Raw genomic sequence first — 22,318 nt, forward strand, 5'->3', positions numbered from 1 at the left:
CAATTTAGATTTCTATTTTTCTTATCTCTGCCACAGAGAAATTAACAACTAGGAGAACACTTTATTCGGAAGGTTTTCCATCCATAAATGTAACATATATAAAATATTATACATTTCATATTATTAAAACACAATTAAATACTAACAATAGGGTGATTACAAATAACAATAAATAATTAGAAGATAAAGTGCCAGGTGCCCTCGTAGCAATTTTGGAATGATACTTCACATTTACGTAATTTATATGTCATCGTTTTAGTAACTAAGGGGGATTTTAACACTGCTTCAATATCGTGGAACAAAGTTAAACATAGTAGTAGAATACTAGAAAGGTAAAGTACCTCGTACACTTGTAGCATGTTTTAGAAATGAGCTAAAATGTAGACCTGTTTCACATTCTGCCAATTGGATAAAGGCTGTAAACTTAGCTCCACACTGCCTAGTGCCTCGATTTTTTTTTTTTTTTAAAAAGCGGTATCAAACATAGTCCAGTATAAAATTCATAGAATTTACAAGACAATAAAAATTGAAACATAGTTTGGGCTGTATTATGGGCAGGGATTAGCGACAAGGTTGGTTTTATACCGAATCGGGAAACATAATAAATATTTCACGGTATCATCGTAAAACCTAAATATTAAAGAACGTTCCCATTTTCCGAATGGCTGTCCTAAATACACAGAAGGTGCAGTCAAGACACACTGGGAGAGGTAGGCATAAATTAGCATAGAGGGTTAATGTGTCTCCTGCAAAGGACATTGTGTAATGTGCAGATGATAGATGTTTATTTTATGTAGATAGTTAAGTGGGTTACTGTTTTTGACACTGGGATCCTTTTATTACATGCAGTTCATAAATTACAGTACTAACATAGTGCAGTGAGCTATAAATAGGCATCGAGGACCTGCTTGCAAACTGTAAGGCATGGGTTTAGAACCTTATTGTTTTTTCACAATCTGTTATGATAATGCTGCTAAAAAGTGTTTATTTGGGTAGTACTTAAGTCTTATTAGTACAGACAAACCCAACCACTACGTAATGTTTTAATCCTAACTTGGTTTTTCTCACAGGCACGCACACTTAACATATAATCCCTATCTGTAAATAAGATGTGCGACTAGAAAAGTCGATGTACATGTGAATTAAATAAAAGTACTTGTGAAGTGATGCCAAGCTTGCCGTCCTTTGTTTTTGGACACAGCTGGAATCTAAAATAGGAAAGGCCCCTTGCACGCTGTTGCGCCAAACAGATAGGGACAACGTGTCCTGGTTTTGGCGAATTACTTAGTGAAATATATTGAGTTTGTCCCTGAGGCCAGATGGATCTGCGATCTTGCTCATTAATCGCTTCCGGATCCAACTTTATTCTAGCACTGTGTGCCACCATCAGTTGTTTCATGGTGTCACTCAAATGGGTATTCAGGACTGCCCCTCCAAACAGCTTAAAGTTTTGCTTTGGAGGTAGTTTACGATGCGTGTATTTTTGTGTGACTGCTGTGTATTTATGTTAGGACCTAGTTTCCCCCCCAAAAAAATTCATCCACCTCCACTCTTTCCTTAAAAGTTTCAGGGAGACCTGTCAAGCAGGGGCCGAGAAAAAAGGGGGGTCCTAAACCCCAATTTCTTTAGGGACATTTGAACAGTTCTACAGCCCAAACGGCTTAATGGAATTTCACTAAATTTGGCAGAAAGCTGGATCTTTACCCAGTAAGCGTGTTTTTTTGTGATTTGGTGTAATCCTCTCAGTAGTTTTTGAGAAATGAAGGTTCACTTTTATGTATATCTGGAATGTTGGGTTTGTGGGAGTCCCAAGTGCATGCAACTTCAAATAATACAGCAATCTGATTGGCCTCTTTTCCAGTCGCCTGTCTACCTCCTGCAAGCCCCTTGGGTGCTTGCGCTGTAATTTGCTGGCTCCCATGATGTGCCTGCCATTTCAGCAGGGGAGGCTACCCAAGGTGGTTTTGGGCACAGGGCCTGTCCACTGGAAAGCTTTATCTGTGTCTTAAGATGTATGTTCGTTGAGAGAGCCATCTAGCAAGGAATGTATTTGTCCTGATGTTGTGCATGTGGAGATACAATCCGTTAAAAAAAGAACTCATGGAGAACATGTTACTTTTTTTCCTGTACCGTGTGTATAATTAAAATTGGCGATAATTCAACCCTTTAATAGGTCTATATGTTTCAACCCTTACTTAAGGCTTCAGAAAGATGTGCAGGCGCGCTTTCTTTATGACCATATGAAAATATTCTTGTATGTGAGGTTCCTCAGTAGGTGTGAATGTATGAAAATTGCGCCTAATAGCAGTATTCCTTTGGAAGTAGGCCATGAACAGTTGACTAACAAACTGCATTGCCTTTAGCCAGAAGTAAAAGCTCAATTTTGTTGCGATTTAAACTTATGCAAGTTGCAATTCATCTACTGCTGAACCGTCTCTAGACAATTGTACAGGTTCTTTGCACAATAATAGCTTGTCGATCCAGCCTAATCGTAATCTGTTTATCCTCGGTGCGAAAGACATTTTCAGCTGATTTTGCATGAGGTAGTTGGTCGACCTACAGTTAACTAGCTTAGGTGACAACAAAGAGTTGTGGTGAATGCTTACATTTATGGATGAGCTGGAAGAACAAAAAGTAGCTTGCCATCAAGGTTGAGAGCTACCAGCTAGGAGTGGCCAAAACTGTTTCCTTGACTCCCAAGCTTTAAGTTTAGTCCTCAACACTTAGTGGTCTTTAAAAGCAGTTCAGAGGTCTAATATTCCCATGGAGTCCTCTCGTCCAGGATGAATTTAATGTTGTCAGTCGGTGCTACTGGGATTGTTTCTGTGCCTCTATTAAGGCAGAAGCCCATATGCAAGTTGTCTAATAATTTGCGGTCTACTAGAAATTCCGAGAGTTGTTTGGCAACTAGATTTTCTAGTATTTCCCAAGCGTTGGTGGCATGATATTGGCCAATAGTTTTTGTTGTCTGCATCATCCAGGTTGGCTTTCTTCTTTTTTTATTTTTATTTAAAAAAAATAGTATTATTAAGTAAAGGACTATGCCCTTTTTATGGTTTTATAGTTTTCCTTGCATAGTATTGAATCTACTTCTTTACAGAAAAGTCTTTAAAGATCTAACCAATTTACTTTTGTTTATTCAAAAGTATTTCCTTCATGTACATATTTCACATGAACCAATATTCTGTCTTAATATGCCTAAAAGTGATTTCATACTATTTGCTCCTATGTCTTCAGACTCTGCCTAAATGTAACCCGTGTCAATAGGCCATGGCATTGATTAGTGGTGTATTGAAAAACATGACTTTTGCATATTCAACACTTACAAATTTTAGAGGATAAGCATTGGCAACATCATAGCGTCTTTTTTTCTTTTCTCACCCCCTCTACCTCCCTTGTACTCATCCCAAGCCTACTGCTGAGTGTCAAAAGGAAAAAAAAATCTAAATTCTTTCTTTCTACCCCCACCATCCTTTTTCAGTCCAAATAACAGACTAACAGGTCCACCACTCATATTAATCTCATATTTCGCTATACTAATTCTTTATGGCAACTAGGGGAGAGGGGTTGGCCTAACGGCTAAGGCGCTCGACCTCGGACCTGGGTTTGAGTCTCGGTAACGACGCCAAAAACCCCCTGTGATTCTGGGCAAATCACTTAATCTCCCCGTGCCTAAAATGAAAGTGTGTCCTCATGTAACGTAACTGGTGCTATGTAAAGCGCTCTGATAACTGATTCGGTTCGGTTCTAGTTCGCGCTATATAAAACTCTGAAAAAAAATTTGAGTTGCGGAGTAGCGTGCTACGCGCCAAAAAAGCACATCTGGTGTGGCTCGCTCTTTCTGGTCCAGTGGGCGAATGAATTTCTAGTGATACATGTGCTACTCACCAAAAAAGCACTTCAACCCCTTATCAGGGGTCACAAGCGCTATATAAATGCAAACCGGTTTACCTTTTCTACCCCTCACCTATCCTTCTCAATCCAAATAACTGACTCACATATCCACCACTCAAATTACTTTCATATTTTCACTATACTAATTCACCACTAATTCTTTATGGGTTCCGGAGTAGCGTGCTACTGGCTGAAAAAGCGCTTCAACGCCTCATAAGGGGTAGTAAGCTCCATGTAAATGCAATTACAATACAATACATAGCTTCCCACATCTACTGTGACCAATTACTTCCAGGTGAAACAAGCATTTACAATGCAGTGGTTTCGCCTTTTGAAAAGTTTGAGCTATTGGCATTGTAAATGACAAAATTTGTATTTATTTGTTGGTTTTGAAAACAGATAAATAAATGGCATTGTCATTTACAATGCCAATAGTTTAATCTCTGGCAAATGCCACACAAAAACACACAGACCCACACACACCAACAGAGCCCCCCCCCACGCAGAGAGAGCCGCACGCAGAGAGAGCCGCACGCAGAGAGAGCCGCACGCAGAGAGAGCCGCACGCAGAGAGAGCCGCACGCAGAGAGAGCCGCACGCGCACACAGCCAGAGCCGGCGCGCACACAGCCAGAGCCGGCGCGCACACAGCCAGAGCCGCGCACACACACACACACACCCAGAGCCACACGCACACACCCAGAGCCACACACACGCACACACCCAGAGCCACACGCACACACACGCACACACCCAGAGCCACACGCACACGCACACACACGCACGCACACACCCAGAGCCACACGCACACGCACACACCCAGAGCCACACGCACACGCACACCCAGAGCCACACGCACACGCACGCACACGCACACACCCACACACGCACTCACCCAGAGCCACACGCACACGCACGCACATGCACACACCCGCACACGCGCACACCCAGAGCCACACGCACACGCCCAGAGCCACACACACACGCACACACACACACCCAGAGCCACACGCGCGCACACACCCAGAGCCACACGCGCGCACACACCCAGAGCCACACGCGCACACACACCCAGAGCCACACACACGCGCACACACACCCAGAGTCACACGCACACGCGCAAACACACCCAGAGCCACACGCGCACACCCAGAGCCACGTGCACACACACACACCCAGAGCCACACACACGCACACACACGCACACACACACCCAGAGCCACACACACGCACACACACACCCAGAGCCACGCACACACACACACCCAGAGCAACACAGCCAGGGGGCAGGGAAGCAAGCAAGCACAGCCATGTTTCCAGTGCTTGGCTATTCTGAACAAACTATTGGTATCCGGGTTGCCACTCAAACGAAAACAACTCCCAGAATACCTTCTATGAGCATTGGTACCCAGGAACCTGCACTAGCCTAACTGACTTGATAAAGTAACAGTGACCAAGTGGTCTCACTAGTGGTGTCACACCTTGAGCCAGTTCGGACCTTTTATACAATCGCACTTTTGACTCTGGGAATAGTGAGTCGTTGACTTGTGACTGCAGTATGCGGCTACAGATCCCTACGCACATCGCAACAGCTGGTAAACGTCAGACAGTATAGTGCTACCTATTGTGTGTGGGAAGAGGGGGTGCACACTGGTTCCAAAATGCTTGGGCATATCTTCAGCCCTAACTATTTATAGGTGGGGGGAGCCAACATGTTAACAGGACTTAGATTTCTTTTTATCCGAGGTCCCCATGCATCCCAGAGGGGCCTTGCTTGATGCTGGAGGGACCCATGCTCCACAGAAATCTTCTAATAGCCCTGGATTTCAAACTCCTGACCTGAAGCAATTTAAAAAATGAGGCACTAAAAACCTACAGGAATATCACCTGAAGGGAGGTGTAAGGCTGGTTAAGACGTCCCTCGAGGCCACCAATGACTGTCTCAGGTGGAGAAGCAGTGGACATCGGCACAGGGCCGACTCTCAATGTATCAACAGCTCTGACTGGACTCTCTGGGACCGTAACACGGATTAATGTATATATATGGCTTGGAAAGACTAGCAAGGCAGCTCTTGCAGATTCTTCTCATCCCCGCTACCTCCTTTTGTCATCATTGTCTACGTTTCCCTCTCCTACTCCCTGTCAAAGTCTGATCATGACAAATTCCGATCTTCAGCAACCAGCACAAATTAAGCACTGCAGCTGCAGCCACAATGGTTGGTGAGCCCCCTCAGATCACGAGCTAAATCCAAGGCCTCCCACAAAGAACGCACTTTAAACTTGCACTGTAGAAACCTTGTGCACAATGCCTGCACAGTGCTTCAGGACCACCAGTGGTAGCAATGTGCTGTGCAGTACGGAAGCCAACAAAATGCCACTCAACACAAATAATGTTTCCATCATTTTCAGGGTATCGATGATTTCGCTCATGGTGGTTCAGTTCTGCGAAACTCAACTGTCCAGGGGTCCTGCTTTCCAAGCATTGGATGCCAAACAGGAAAAAGAAGTAAAACTCATTACCTGTGCAACCCACCCTGCCGGCTGTTTGTTTAACGTCAAATTGCAAAACTCCTCCTGTCGGGTATCAGCAGCTCCCCTGCGTCAGTGTGTGTCAACACAGAGGCTGCATACCGAAGCTAGCGCCTCCATGCAAAAGCAATTATGCAAAAGCAATGGGTAGAGGGGGGGGGGCGAGTCACAAAAAATAAAATAAAACAGAGCATGTAACCATCAGCAAACACAAAGGGCTTTTGTTTTTCACAGGTTTACCAGGATACACAGCAAGGTGTTACTGCCACCTTTTAACGCACAAAGGAGAGCGGAGGAACCAGACAGAGCACCGCAGAGGTGCACCCGTCTCACGGCGGCCTGTGCGGTGACCCTTTTGGCCTTAAGCAAACATTCCCTAAATTCAGAAAGCTACGACCGGTACCAACTTGTTTCCTGCGCTTGTGCAAGATTTACAACTAGCGCCTTCTCCTTCCATTCCCGAAACAACCTCCGTAAAGAGCTAACAAAAAAAACAAACCAGAAAATAGTATAGCTCCAACGTGAGTGCGCAGACGTTATCACAGGTCGCAAAAAAACAAAAGTGTGCAGTAAAAACTTCTCTAGAGCGTAATATCGAACACAGATACCTCCTGTATCACCCACGGAGTGTGTGAAACAGAACACCTGGCCTATTGAAAATCTCATGAAAGAGGAAAAAGAAAAATCACCAGGCATGGCCACTGCTAGTGTGTAAAATAAATTACAGGGCGTAGTAAATACCAGTGAAAAGCATAAAAAGAAACCGGGTCTCCAAGTTTCATTCGCCGAAGCACAGAGTTTAGTAAAAGGCAACGTCTGTAAAGTACAAGAACTGGAATACACAATCGCGCCAGAGCAAGCGAGTTAAACAAATCATAAGGTGTAGTAAGGCCTTCCTAAAGTGGAACACCCCCGAATTCCCAGTATCGCCAATGTGGGAGGGGGGACGGGCTCACGGACAGCGGGAGGGGGGACGGGCTCACGGACAGCGGGAGGGGGGACGGGCTCACGGACAGCGGGAGGGGGGACGGGCTCACGGACAGCGGGAGGGGGGACGGGCTCACGGACAGCGGGAGGGGGGACGGGCTCACGGACAGCGGGAGGGGGGACGGGCTCACGGACAGCGGGAGGGGGGACGGGCTCACGGACAGCGGGAGGGGCGACGGGCTCACGGACAGCGGGAGGGGGACGGGCTCACAGACAGCGGGAGGGGGGGACGGTCTCACGGACAGTGGGAGGGGGGACGGGCACACCGACAGCGGGAGGGGGGCGTGGACGGGCTCACGGACAGCGGGAGGGGGGGGTGGGAACAGGATAAAAAAAGTATTAAAATATGCCGCTTACCTGCTAGCAACTCTTGGAAAGTGAAATCGCGCAGCCCACCCCTGCAAAGCACACGGTGGAAATGAAACCAACATGCAGAGACAAAAAAAAATAACATCCGCCCACCGCCGGAATGACGTCACAAAGGGGCAGGATGAGAAAAATTCGACGGAACGCCCACGAATCGCCTCGCACAATGACGGACGCCTCTCTCTTCCAATGGCTAGCCTCCATTTATGGAGCTAGCCAATGGAAGACAGAGGCGGGACAAAGCACCATACTATTCTCAAAAGATTTCGCCTGCGCGAATGCTGCTGCGCAGCGGTTGGCCAGGCGAAACCTAAAAACCTCTCAAACGTTCCTTAATAATGTGAATAATACAAGCGTGTAACTGAATTGAATGAGAACGAAGATGGAAACGTTTGCTCTCTTTCTCATCAAAGTATTGAAATTAAAAAATATCCTTCACATGATAGATTTTGATATCAACACGACCAATAGTTTAAATAACAGTAATCATAATAATTTCTTCTTGCCTGCAATAACCCTTTTGAAGCAGAGGGATCTGGTGTTGCTCACTCTTTCAGGTCCAGTGGGGGAATGAATTTCGAGTGATACATATGCTGCACCAGTAAAAATAAATGCAGACCTATTGCGTGTTTTGTAGAGCAACTGTACCAATTTTAGAAACATTTATTAACACAATGGTCAGATTCCAGTTAATTATCACAGTGAAGCAGGAGTGGCATGAGAAACCACTGTTTATTGTTTTTCAGATTTCATATTAGCTACATGACACACGGAAGCAACTATCCTGATAATTGCAGGGGCTCTTAAGCATGCTTGTAACTTAATGCACAAATGTAACCTGTGCATCCTGGTTATGGTTAAATCTTTTACATTTTCTTAAAAAAAAAACAGATAAGCATCTAAAATGCATGGTGTTAACAATAAATCCATATACACAGAGTATAATATTGCATTTGGTACCATTCTGTGAGTCATGGCCTCTATCCACACTTACAGATGGTAATAAATGGCATAATACACCCCCGCCTTTAACCCCTTCCATGCTGATGGCGGCCCCCGTCCGTCATGCATCACGGTGGGCGTGTGCTGATGACGGCTGGGGGCCATGATGATCCCGCTCACTCTTTAAAACGGCTGCACAGCGCGAAAATTCACCGCGCATACAAGGGGTTAAACATTCAAAAAGTAGCTTGCATATAAAGACACATTGTCCTTGTCCATGAAAGCAGGGCTCGAAAAATCCCCCAAATTTTACTAGTCCTGCAGGACTAGTACCTTAAAAAATGTCCTCGACCTAACTGCAACCACTTGACCTCCGTCTCTGAAAGTGGAGCAAATGTAACAAGATAAGATTTAAAGGCATCTTTATTGCTCATTAACTTTGTGAGCAATAAAAATGCCTTTAAATCTTGTTATCTTGTCATATTTGCTCTGTTTTCACAGACAGAGGACAAAAGTTGGTTTGTTTTTCTACTCGCCAGAAAGGGCGAGTAGGACCTAAAAACAGCTCGACCTTGTTAAATTTAGCGTGCTTATGCGAGCGGTCAAGTGGGATTTTCGAGCCCTGGAAAGGCATTTTTCGGTTTGAAGGCAGGCTCAAACATCATTGTTACTACAAAGAAAATGAACATATGTGTAGACATAACATTTAATATGCATTTTTTTGCCAGATGTTTCAAGAATATTTAACTTGTTTAAAATGTATACGTTACAAATGTACTACAGTTTAGAGTGGAAATCAATCGGTTTTTGTAAAGCGTTGTTCATGACTCCGGGGGGTAGGCAGGTGCTGAGAAATGGGGAGCCTTAGTCAAAGAACTGGATCTTGAGTCTCTTCCTGAAGTTGGCTAGTGAGGATGAGGTTCGGAGGTGAAGCAGGTGGTCGTTCTAGGACTTAACGGCGAGGTAGGAGAAGTAACGGCCTTCGCTGCGGCTCTGCTGAATGCTGGGGATGTGTGCAAGGGATGTGGATCGAAGTTGTCTGGTCAGCTAGTGGAAAGTCAGGCGGTGGTTGACTTAGGAGTGTCTGGCATTGTGGAGGACCTTGTAGGCGTGGGTCAACGCTTGAACTGGCATATCTCTGGACGGGAAGCCAGTGTAGGTTTCTGAGTTGGGGTTGATGCTGGTTCATTTGGGGAGGTGGGGGATGAGTCTGGCTGAGGTGTTCTGTATAATCTGTAGTCGTTTTAGGAGATGGAAGGTTGTTCCGGCATAGAGAGGGTTTCTGTTGTCCAGTCGGCTAACGATGAGGGCTTTAGTCACTGTGTTCCTGTTGTTTACTTGGATCCATCGAAAATTCTTCCGAAGCATGCAGAGGGTGTGGAAGTAAGAGGAGTTGGGGAGAGGGGTTGGCATAACGGCTAAGGCGCTCGACCTCGGACCTGGGGAGCTGGGTTCGAGTCTCGGTAACGACGCCAAAAACCTCCTGTGATTCTGGGCAAATCATTTAATCTCCCCGTGCCTAAAATAAAAGTGTGTCCTCATGTAACGTAACTGGTGCTATGTAAAGCGCTCTGATACCTGATTCGGTTCGGGTCTAGTTCGCGCTATATAAAACTCTACAAACAAGCAAACAAAGCAAACAAGAGGAAGCTACTGCGTTGACCTGGAGCTTCATGGAGAGATCGATGTCCAGGATTATGCAGAAGTTGCAGGTGTGGCTGGTGCGGGTAGGTGAGGGTCCAAGTGCCGGTAGGTGAGGGTCCAAGTACTGTGGGCCATCATGTGTCATCCCATGGGGAAGTGTTCTTCCCAAAGATGAGTACTTCCTTTTTGTCCGTGTTTAGCTTCAGGCAGTTCGATCTCATCCAGTCGGTGATGTTGGTCATGGCATTCTGGAAGTGGAATTTGGTGTTGGCGGTGTCTTCTACGAGAGATCTTCCAGGTATCAGGGAAGGTGGCTGTGGTGATGGATGAGTTAATGATGTTGGTAAATGTAAATGTACAGGAATTTATATAGCGCAAAATCACCGAGCGGTTTCTAAGCGCTTGCTTAGGGAACCCGTCCTGGTATTCCCCTGTGAGATAACCCCGGCAGGGTATCCGTAAGGTGAAAGCCAGGCATCCCGCCGCGAGGGGCCGTTGTGGAGATTAAGCAAGCTATTGCCCAGAGTCGCAGAGTGTGAACCCGTGAATCGAGTAGGCACCGGAGCGAGAATTGTCGAGTCCATGGACATTTTAGGACTCAAGACCCCGGCGAGCCGGGAATTGAACCCTGGTCCCGGGCTGACCTCTGCTTCCAGGTCTGCCTCCTCTAACCAGTGAGCCACACTTCTCCACTAGCCACACTTCTCCACTTGGTGAGGGCACTTCTGATTTCCTTAGGTCCCAAGTTAAAGGCTTGATGGGGCAGTGGTCTGTTGGTGCTCTGGAGTGGATGGAGATCAAGATTGCTGTTGTGATTGGCATGGTGAACGGTGCCCATTCTGTGAGGTGGCTGTAGGAGTAGTCAGTGTGTGTCAGAAGGTGGTCGTTGGTGGTAGGCTGCGGGTTGAATTTGCTGTAGATGTCTGCTATCTTGTTGGGGAAATACTCCGCCAGAGAGTCGCAGAGGAATTTGGAAGGGCGAATTGTGGTCTGTGGCTGACATCAGGAGAATTCTCGGACGATGCTGAAGAGTTCTTTTGTGTGATTGGTGCTGGCTTCAATGCAGGTGGTTAAGGCGTCCTTTTTGGCTTCCTTGAGGCAGTGGTGATATTTGCTGAGGGTAGATTTGAAGGTTTTGAGGTCTGAGGGGATTATGCTGGAGCGCCACTGTCTCTCCAGTCGCTTACACTTAGGGTTGAAGACACGGAGTATGGGGGTGAACCAGCGGGCTTGTTTGGAGGGATTTCTGGATGTTTTCACGGGTGCGATGGATTCAGTGCGGCGGAGTTCCAGTTTTAGAAGTTTTGATCGGCTAGCTCCAGGTGGCTGATGGTGCGGGGTCTAGTGATGGTGAGGGCGGCAGTCCATTGGGTCTCGGTGATTTTGCTCCATTTGCAGTGGGCATGTGTGGAGGTATGTCGTGGTTAGCCTGCAATAGAGAAGTGGAGGATGCTGTTGTGTGTCCAGTAGTGTGGCTGAATAAAATTCTGTTGCTGGCCATGAAGATTGGGTCCAAGTTGTGTCCTGCACACTGTGTGGGACTGATGACAAGTTGTGTGAGTCCAATGTTGCTCATGCTTTTTAGGTCTCGCCTGAGCCAGCGTGCATGCGCTGCAAGGATTTTAGTAAGGGCATTAAAACTTTGAACACACGCCCCTGCGTGTTTTTTGTTTTTTCACTTGCTATTGGCCGATGCATGCGTCTTTGTAAGAAAGACAGCCCGCAGTTGGCACAAGGCAGTGCATGTCCCGCCTTCTTTCATCTGGCCTAGGGTGCTTGGCAGGGAGCAGCAGCGCCATCTGTTTCCAATTATCGCGCCTGCGTTTCGCGTTAATTGGAAACAGATGGCTGTCAGCGCTGGTCGCTTTTTTTTCTTGTTTTCTTATTTTCCCATTCAATATCACTTCCCGGCACGCTTCGCTTTCACTCCTGCCTCTCCTTGAAAGACTCTCAGGTTGTCCTCTCCAGGTTCAGATCGCTCGCTCTTCCCCTCCACCGCTCCATCCTCGCTTGCGCTTTCACTCCCCTTCAGCGTAAACATGGCACCCGCACAGCGCGAGGCAGGATGCATCCATTGTGTAACCAGAGCTTGTGATGGAAGCAGCCAAGAGGCAGGCCTGGAAATAAGAGGGTAGACGCTGGGGGCAGTACTGGCACTTCTCAGCATGTTTCAATGTCGAGGCGCTGCCAGTCATCTTCAGTGCACTGCTAAGCAGGGCGTCCGTCGCACTCGCAGACGCGTTTCTCGGGTGTGACCCGGTGTCTCAGTCACCCTCACTCGCACGCCCAGTATGGCTCACCTTTTAAAAGCGTCCACCTGGGTCCTGCTCCTGTGGATGTCGATCTGCTTCCTGCTGCCGTTGAGTCCAGCTGTCTGTGCCCGCCGCATGAACTACTGCTCTGGGTCACATCACCCCGGCCGGGGGACCCAAGGCTTTCTTTCTCAAAGGGAAGGGGTCTCTTTAACCCTGGAAAGATTTCAGCCGGTTGCGAGCTCCGTTCCACGGGGTCACCTGTCCTCTGCGGTCTTGTTTGATAGAGGAGGGTAGATAGGCCTTGCACCCAGTTCTCCGGTATTGTTTTGCGCCAGAGGAGATATGCTCCAGCGGGCTTGGTGCCATATGTAGTGAATGCTGTACGGAGGGTAGTGACGAGTCTCTCTTCTCTATGTAAGCTGCCACTGTCTTCTTTGCATGCCTTCTGAGATCTTTCTTGTTAGCTATTTCGCACTGTTGCTCCGTTTGAAAGGTGTTGACATGCACAGGGCACCTTTCCTGTGCCCCGTCTCGATTCACATGTAACTCCTGCTTTGTTTCAAGTCCATCAGAACACCCCCCCATGTCCCTTTGCATGCACGCGTGAAATCAGACCGGAGCGGCTGTGAGTTCTGGCCCTAACCTCCGCCAGCCACATTCTTTTTAAATAACGCTCTACCTTGTTTTTAACATTTTTTAAACTTCTGTGTTGTAAAATTGATGCTAATTTGCACACCTTCATTTATTTTACCTTAACTTCCTGCCGTGTCTTGCCGCCTGCACCTCGGTCCACCACGGGTTCACCAGATTACTGTGGAGGGTGCAGGCTCACACAGGCAGCAGTAACTCTTCCGTTGCAGTCGGGGGCGGAGTTCCGCGGCTAGGTCGGGCTCGCTGCCTATATCTCCCTATGTGCTACCCGTTGCGCAGCGGACGCGCGCAGTGGGCGTGCCGAAGGCGCGCCTAAGGCAAGCCCGTCTGCGCCCGTCTGCGCCCGACCGGGGCCAGGGGTCATGCACTCTGCCCAATCCCCCCGGCATTACTCTCGATCTAACATGCTAGCTTTACAGACACGCCAGGCCATCTCCCCACACACTAGTAACACCCTTAAGGAACATGGACTGTTTGTACCTAAAGCCACGTTCAGACACGCCTTAACCCCCTCACCTGACTCTCTTCTATGGACTAAATTTCCCAGAGACCCTCCCCTCTACATCTCCCCCCTCCCGGTCGACTCAGACATATGACGCATTTGGAAATCTGGTACCTTAATACTCGATCTGTGGTCAAACACCAACTAGAAATCTTCTTCCTGTTAGATTCCCACAAACCAGACATTTTATTTCTCACCGAAACGTGGTTACACAACGAATCCTCTCCAGATATGTTGGCGGCCATCCCCAACGACTACGATGTGCTTCAGGTCAACAGAGCAGAGGCAAAAGTTGGTGGTGGAGTGGCAGCCATAATACGGAAAACTCATAAATGTATCCATCTCTTCATCCGGAATCACTTTGGTGGACTGCCTTCTGTTTAAACTTCACTCCCTAACCTCTCCAATTGTTGGTGCGGTAATTTACAGACCCCCTAGCTATATGCCCACCTTTCCTCAAGCTTTTGGAGACGTTGTAGCTGAACTTGCCATCAGTCACGCCCGACTTCTCGTTATCGGTGATTTTAATTTCTGGCCTGGTGACCCGCGTGAGTGCCCAACGTCGGTAGCTCTCACAGAGCTACTAAGTGGGATGAATCTCACACAGCATATTAATCTACCCACCCACACAAAAGGCCACACACTTGACCAGGTCTGGTCCTCCAATGTAGAGATCTTAGACATACAGATCACCCCATGTTCCTGGTCAGATCATTACCTCATCTCCTTTTCCCTCCCCGTTCCTCTCCACGTCAAAACCCCCCACCCAGGGTCTAGCAAAGTAAGAAACTGGAGCCGGGTCGACATTACCGAGCTCTGCTCCTTCCTAGCCACCTCTAAACCCACAAGCCCCCCTCTTCACGCCTCTCACCTATCTCTCCACGTTCAGGCCGATAACCTCAATGCCTGGCTGGCCACAGGCAGAGATAACCTCGCCCCACTCAGGAACGTGAATCAGAAAAGACCCCATGACGCACAACGCTGGTTCACCAACAACCTGAAAGAAATGAAACTGTCCCTGCGCCAAGATTGGAGACCGAACTACTGCCCTATACTGAAATCCTCCTTCGTAACGGCTCTGCATCAATACAAAGCTGCCATCCTGAAAGCAAAATCCGAATACTTATTGCAAAAAGTTCTCAGTTTTGATAATAAAGCGAAAGAAATATTCTCCTTTGTGGACGAGCTCGTCAAACCTGACAGGATCACCACCAAACCAGCCCCTTCCCAACAGCTCTGCGACTCCCTCAACACCTATTTTTTTGATTAAAATTGCCACTATCAAAGCTAGTATCCCCAAGATTACACCCACCCCCCCGGTACCCTCTGAGATATATCACAACCCATCCTCATTTGACTTATTCCCACCCATCACACAAGATATCTTTTTCTCCCTCCTCAATAAAGTTTGTTCTGGTTCCCCTACAGACAGTTGCCCCCCCCACATTGCTCGTGAAATTTTCCGCCAGCTCCCTGAAATCCCATTGTCTCTTCTTAATAACTCCCTGTCGTCAGGCATTGTCCCAAACTGCTTCAAAATGGCAGAAGTGCGACCCATTTTGAAAAAACCAAGCGCAGACCCCTCTGTGCCCAGCAACTTCCGGCCCATCTCACTCCTACCTTTTTTGGGAAAGATCCTGGAGGCTTACGTCACAAGGTGCCTGTTAGACCTGTCTGGATTTTTTGCGTAGTCCCTCATTATTATTTATTTTGTCCCCTTTTTGCCCCTCATACCCGTAATAATTTTTGTGTCTACTACTTTTTATAGGTATTGGTCAAGGGGATAGGTGTTCTTTTTCCCCTCAAAATCTTTCACCTCCGGCTCAGAGGCCTGTTCTGACAGGGAAAGTTGGAACCACAAAATGGTGGCTACCAACTGCCCTAACTGCCAAGCCTAGAACTTGTCCATAGACTAGTATAGGGCATTCCAGAACCTTCTGGTCCATTCTGGACCACTGAGGGGGCAGCCTATATAAGGCGGAATGCTGGACAGCCATTTTGTCTGTCAGTGAGGAGCAGCTAGAGTGAAGGCTGAGGTCTAGTAGGGGTAGGATTCTGAAGGGTGGTTTCCTCTACAAGAGTAGCCCTCTGTCAAGGCTTTCCACCTCCTATGTCCTGTTGTCCTAGCCAAGTTAGCTCATCCTGCTGATCCTGGACAGATAGGTGAAGGGGTTAATTCTAGTAGTCTTGGGAGCTGAGAAGAACCCTGCCTTGGGAGCTGCACTAAGAGTTCCCCTGTGCCCCTAGTCTGCCCAGTAAGGAGGGATAGGGGATTAGTGCTGAGGAAGAGCTCTGTGGATTCATTCTGAAGGAGCCTCCCCGTTTTTATCCCCCCTACTCACTATAGTGTGGAAAGGAAGTACTTCCATTGGACAATTTCCAGATTTCCTTACCCCAAACTGGTCCTGTGACGTGTGGCAAGCCTCCCCATCTGTTAGGTAGAAAGTGTGGGCTGAGGAACTTGTTCACTGTCTTCAACTGAGAGCGGGACCCCTGGGGCACTGTTCGCGCTCCGTGGCAGCGCCCCCGCAGGATCCACTGAGCCTGAGAAGCCTTGCGAGGCTTCCCTTCGTGAGCGGGACCTCGGGGGCGCCTACCGCGCTTTGGATGCGTTGCCGGTAGCGACCTAGCTCTGAGGAAAGTGAAGGCGCCTTCGCACATGCCCCGTCTGATGCTGATCCCCGGAAGGAGGGGCGCAAGGAGAGAGCAGGCCCGTGAGTAGAGCGTCCTTTCTGTGAGCGGGCGCAGCGAGAGGAGACACCAGCGTGAGCGCCTTCCGCGCATGTCAGCGGGAGTAGCAGCCCCCGCCGGACAACACTGAGCAGGCGCGCCGGCTTTCCCAGCTCGCCGAGAGATCCGCCCTTTCCCTCCCGCTCGAGCGCCACACTGAGGAGCTGGCCCGAGCAGGGAGAGAGTGTTTAGAGGCCCGGTAGGGGCCGGGGGAGCAAAGTGTCATCAGCCCTGGTTTTCCTCCACTCGAGCGCCACGCTGAGGAGCTGGCTCGAGGGAGTAGAAGTGAATAGAGAGGAGCCTTCTGAGGCGTGAGGGCCTCGCCTACCTTGGTTCCCCGACCCCCTTTGTCTGCTGTCCCCTTCTAAGCCTGGCGCAAGACGATTCCGGCCATATCATTTACAAGTAAGGAGGAGAATTGAAGGGGAAGCGGCGCTAACATCTCCAGTGAAGTAATTAAGGCACTGGTCGTTTTCCTTCCTGGTTAATACAGGCTGGGGAGCAACATAAAGAAACCTGATGGTTAAATGAAGGTTTAAGCTCATTACAAAGCTTGCTGTTTAATAACTAAACTAAGGGATAAACTGGAATTCCTCACTGAAGTCAGATTTGGTCAATCTTGAACTGACTAGATGTATTATTATTGCTAAACATTGAGATAAGTTAATAGTCCTGAAAATAGAGCTACTGTGTACATGACTTTTAAATGCAATGAAAGATACTGTTGATGTGGATTTTTAATGCCAGTTAACACTGCTAAATAGATTGCTATTAATTCCATGACATCTGCTTTTGCTTATACTATGTGGTAGATTTCTCTCCCAAAACTTTAGCGGATTGTTATTTCACCTGATTGATTGAAAAGTACTGAACTGTAAATTCTAAAGTATAAGAGAACAGAATATATTATTTTTATAAAGCAGTACGTATTTTCCTATACTTGGTGTAGTGTTGTTTTTGTGTGCTATTGCGTGGATTTACTCTTGGGTGGTTGGCAACCTTCGCACTGTGCCTCTAGAATTGCATGTCTTACCCCTAGGCCAGGCTACCCTAGGTGACCTGGCATCTCAGGTTCTAACAGTGCCCTAGTACATTCGTGGAAAACTCACACTACCTGGACCCCCACCAGGCAGGTTTTAGACCTGAGCACTCCACAGAATCCATCTTACTAGCAGTCCACGATGAGCTGAGACAAGGCGCGGACCATAACATCTCACAGGCACTTGTCCTCCTGGATCTGTCGGCTGCTTTCGACACCGTCGACCATAAACTTTTGGTCGAACGTGTCGAAAGCGCCGGCATCCAGGGTATCCCCCTAAAATGGATATCCTCCTTCCTCTGCAATCGCCACCAAGCCGTCCGCCTATGCGACCTTACGTCGGAAAAAAAAGAACTCACTTGTGGGGTCCCCCAGGGCTCCTCCCTTTCCCCGCTCCTTTTTAACCTTTACATCCGTCCACTAATATCAGATCTACGGAAAAAGGACGTAGCCATCTTCAACTATGCTGATGATATTCAGCTCGTCTTCACCATTGACTCCTCTCCCCCTGCAGTCGAATCCTTCCAGTCCACTCTAACATTCATTCGTTCATGGATGAACACAAGTCAACTCAAACTAAACCCAGATAAGACTGAGCTAGTTCTCACCAGGCCCCCATCCAACCCCATGAACCCTAACTTCTGGCCAACCACTCTGGGCCCACCACCTACCCCTGCCGGAGCAGTCAAAAGCCTCGGAGTCATCCTTAGTAGCGATCTCACCCTTAAGACCCAAGTCAATTCTGCAGTCTCTTCCTGCTTCTTTCACTTGCGCGGGATTCGCTAAATTAGTAAATTCCTTTCCTTTGAGGCCTTGGTTCAGGTTACCTTGGCCCTAGTAATGTTGCGAATTGACTATTCCAACTCCCTGTACGCCGGGATCCCGGCTTATCAGCTACAGAGGCTTCAACTGGTCCAGAACCAGGCGGCCAGACTTGTTCATGGCCTACCCAAGTCGCATCGAGCCAAACCTCTCCTTAAGGGCCTCCACTGGCTCCCCGTGGGGCAACGCTGCCTTTTCAAGATCGGCTGCCTAACCCACAGAGCGCTCTCTTCACATGGGCCAGTCTTCATCGCTAACAGAATCCAGCACTATATCCCCCGCCGGACCCTCCGCTCTGCCAACGCGAATCTGTTGACACCCCTCGCCTTCAAACGCAAGAAACTCGGGGCTGAGATTTGCGTCCATTGCTCCCCAGTTCTGGAATTCCCTGCCACAGACGTTACGCCAAATGGAGTCTTACCCCATGTTCAGGAAATCTCTCAAAACTTGGCTGTTCTCCCAGGCCTGTGACCAATAACCCACACCCCCCCCTCTGCTCGAGCTTCCTTACCCCAGCGCCAAGAAACCGTTGGTGAACGAGCGCTATATAAATCCTTTTTATCATATATCATATCATGCATGCTTCATTGTCTTATTGCACATGCGTGCTTGCCGTTAACCCCAAATAAAACTTAATTTTCAAATCACGGTTTCCGCCGCGTTGTTCCACATCTATACTGAAAGTATAGCAATTGGATGATAAGGCGGCTGAAGCTACTATTTTATGGTGGTCGTCTAGTATGGAAAAGAATTCTGGGCAGTGACTAAACATTCATGACTCAGTTTCAGAGGAAAATAAGTTTTACGGCCAGTTTGTGGAAGTCAAGCAGTATATTGCAAAAAAGACGGCTAACACAGATACGGGTCAAAGTAGATTTATGTTTTTGGTTTGTATAGTACACACAAATAGCGTATGTATGTATGTATGTATATCTATCTATCACTTAGCCCGCTTTCCCTTCGTATATGGAAGATATAAACCTGGACTACGCCTTATTGGTTTTACTGGGGCTGAGGCCTAGATTGTTCCCTCTCACCATGGTAAACCGCCAGAGTGAACACTCGCCAAGTAAACTCTAACAGGGAAATTATCCTGCAACCCTCCAATTTGAAATGCCTAGTGAAGCCAGGTAACCCACCAACAGAAGAAGGTGCATCAGCAGGTCCATCAACAGTTGAATGCCACTAGATAATAGCCAGCTGGGATATACACACCAGGACCCCACCTATCTTGGGATTTCAGTGTAGGTAAACCACCAATGGGAAAATGCATACCATTGAAATTACGATGCAGTAGTAGTGTTTGTTAAATTACACAGCAAAAAGGCACTCTTTTGTTGCAGTATTATGTACCTGTCCAGTTTTATCAATGATTTATTACTGCACGTGCAAATGTTTCACTTAATACCAGTTGAATTCAGTTTGTAGAGTTATATAACGCAGCTTATCACCCGTGAGGGTATTCATGCGCTGTCTATGGGTACGGGGACATTAGATGATTTGCCCAGAAGCACAGGCTGTTGCTCTTCCAACTATTTAATCTCGCTTATTTAAAACTGACCCTAAAATATTTTGACTTTGACTCTTTCTTAGCAAAAATCAAGTCGGCCTAATTGCTTCAGCGCCTAATAAGCTCATCATTTTCCCCAGCCAAACCATCACTCATTCACCAACAGCAAATCAATTCTAAGTCATTCATTACCTTCATGAAATTTTCCATCCACTTACTTCCTCGTTCACTGTAATCTGCTTATTCAACCTGTCTACAAAATTGAGCATTGTTTTAGCTGGTGTTAGATCTGATGTAGACATTTTTCTTTATTATAGCTTTTCAACGTGCCTCACAGCAGCCACGCTGTTCTACAACATAGCTTAAAAACAAATGCCAAACCTAAACCTCTGGATAAGCACTTATAACGTTCTAGAGGCGAGACCAATTGGCTATGCCAATGCTTGTTAAGAGGTTGGTGTCATTGGGGTCCTTGAGGTGGATGTTGAGGGCGCAGAGGAAGATACTGTGTTTGGAATCGATTTCCAGTGGGGTGATGAGTTCGGCAATGGCATTGCAGAAACCGGTACGGAGGCCAGGGGGTCTTTAGGTCAGGGTTCCTCGGGCGATAGTGTTTGCGTTGATTAAGAAGTTGAGTTGTTCCAATGATTGATGAGATGTCGTACTCGGTGGTGGTGCATTGGAGGGTCTCCCTGTGGATGATGGTGATGCCTCCTCAGTGTTTGTTGGCCCAGGCTCTGTATCATCTTGTAGCCGTGGGGGTTTGAGGTGGTGATGTCGGGTACAGAGGATGGTGTAGACCATGTCTCGGTGATGAACATTGCATCAGGCTGGAGGTGGTAATGGTGTCATAGTTTTTGGTGATGTGCTTGCAGAGGGATCGGGCGTTAAGCAGCATGTACTGGAGCTGTTTAGGCGAGTTAGTAGTCTGTTGTATTTGCGCGGCGAGAGTTTTGGTGTTGCAAGTGAACCAGCAGCGATGGCAGGCGAAGGGTCCTCCTTTGTCTCTTGGGGATGCCATTTTATAGCTTACCAGTTTAGAGAACACTTATATTTAAACACCTATTTACATGTAAAACTATCCATTGCATCTTATACTTTTAAAAGTTTTGTTATTCCTTTCAGAGTACATTCAGTGTTCAGGTTAGGAAAATATATTTGTGTATCTAAGTTAGAAGAAAATGCATCATCAGTGGCAATAAATTATCAACTATGCTCATTATAATCGCTCTAAATCCCTGTAATTTCTGATTTTCATAAGGCAATGTCCAACAACGTACACTTTGTGGTACATATGATCTGGTTATAGGATATCCAAGGCTAATGCCTTGACTTTTACCTGCCCAAGAATGGCTGAAATCGTGATCTTTATAGCCAGCTAAGAAACATTTGAAAATGCGTTTTTATTGACAAAATTAAATATTTGATACAGAAAGTTAACATACCTATTGAAAAAAATTGTCCTTGAAAAGGTGAAGGCAAGGTATGATACAAAATGCCCCCTAGTATTTGGCAACTGGTGCATTATTTTTTTCAAGGTTCATATTGGTAAACTTAGTAGTGGCCTGGATCTCTTAGACAAGATGACTAAACACAGGTGTTTCAGCCCACATGGCAAGTGTCCCTGTCTAGTTGGTGTGGGGACATTTTTTCTGACAGTTGGCTCTTCCTCACTGATATCTGTCTGACATTGCTCCGATATTTTAATTGAAAACGACAATGTGTGAGGACAACACGTCTGCCAAATTCTACCAGCAAAGGTTAAATGTGCGATTATTTTGGTACATTTCCCAATATCCTTTAACCTTCATATGAACCTGAGCTCTGAAGAAAATTCATTAACACAAGGAACTATCATTTGCCATATTTAAACGTCATATGAAGAAATCTGTGTGGAAAGCTCTAGTAATTTCATTCCATCAGTCATCACAAACGTCATTCCACTGAAAAAGCATTTATTAATGACGCCAATCCGTAAACAAGCATTGAAAAAGCAATAGGTCTCGCCTTTGATTAAGTTAACCCCTTCCGTGCGGCTGCGTTTCCCCCGTGTGCGGCAGCCGCACGAACAGGGCGGGGCCGTGACGAACCCCAGCCGTCATCAGCACACGAGCACCGTGGAGCGTGACGGCTGGGGTTCGTCACCAGCATGGAAGGGGTTAAATCCATTTGCTTTGCTATACAATACTATTATCAAAGCAAATGGCTTTTACTTATTCAAAGGCGAGACCTATTGCATTTTCAATGCTTTTTTAGGTCGAGCTGGTAAACTGCATCCAAAGGATGCAGGTGTCCAGCTGGAGACCTAATGTTGCCTGTCACGAGGGAAGGAGGACAAGAGGGTGTTACGAGCGTGAAAGGCAGATTTGGGTGTGCGAACCCGCACGTCCCGCGCCGCGCACTTCCCTCCCATACTCCCAGCAAGTCAGCCTAACATGCATGCACACA

General features: G+C 47.2%; 1 protein-coding gene across 5 annotated transcripts in view; it reads left to right on the plus strand.

Annotated features, from left to right (window-relative positions):
• The window catches only part of SREK1 (splicing regulatory glutamic acid and lysine rich protein 1), a 459,678-nt gene that overhangs the window by 853 nt on the left and 436,507 nt on the right, over positions 1 to 22,318 (plus strand). The window lies entirely within an intron of this gene.

Source organism: Lissotriton helveticus, chromosome 2_1, assembly GCF_964261635.1.
Source record: "Lissotriton helveticus chromosome 2_1, aLisHel1.1, whole genome shotgun sequence".
NCBI classification, from domain to species: domain Eukaryota; kingdom Metazoa; phylum Chordata; class Amphibia; order Caudata; family Salamandridae; genus Lissotriton; species Lissotriton helveticus.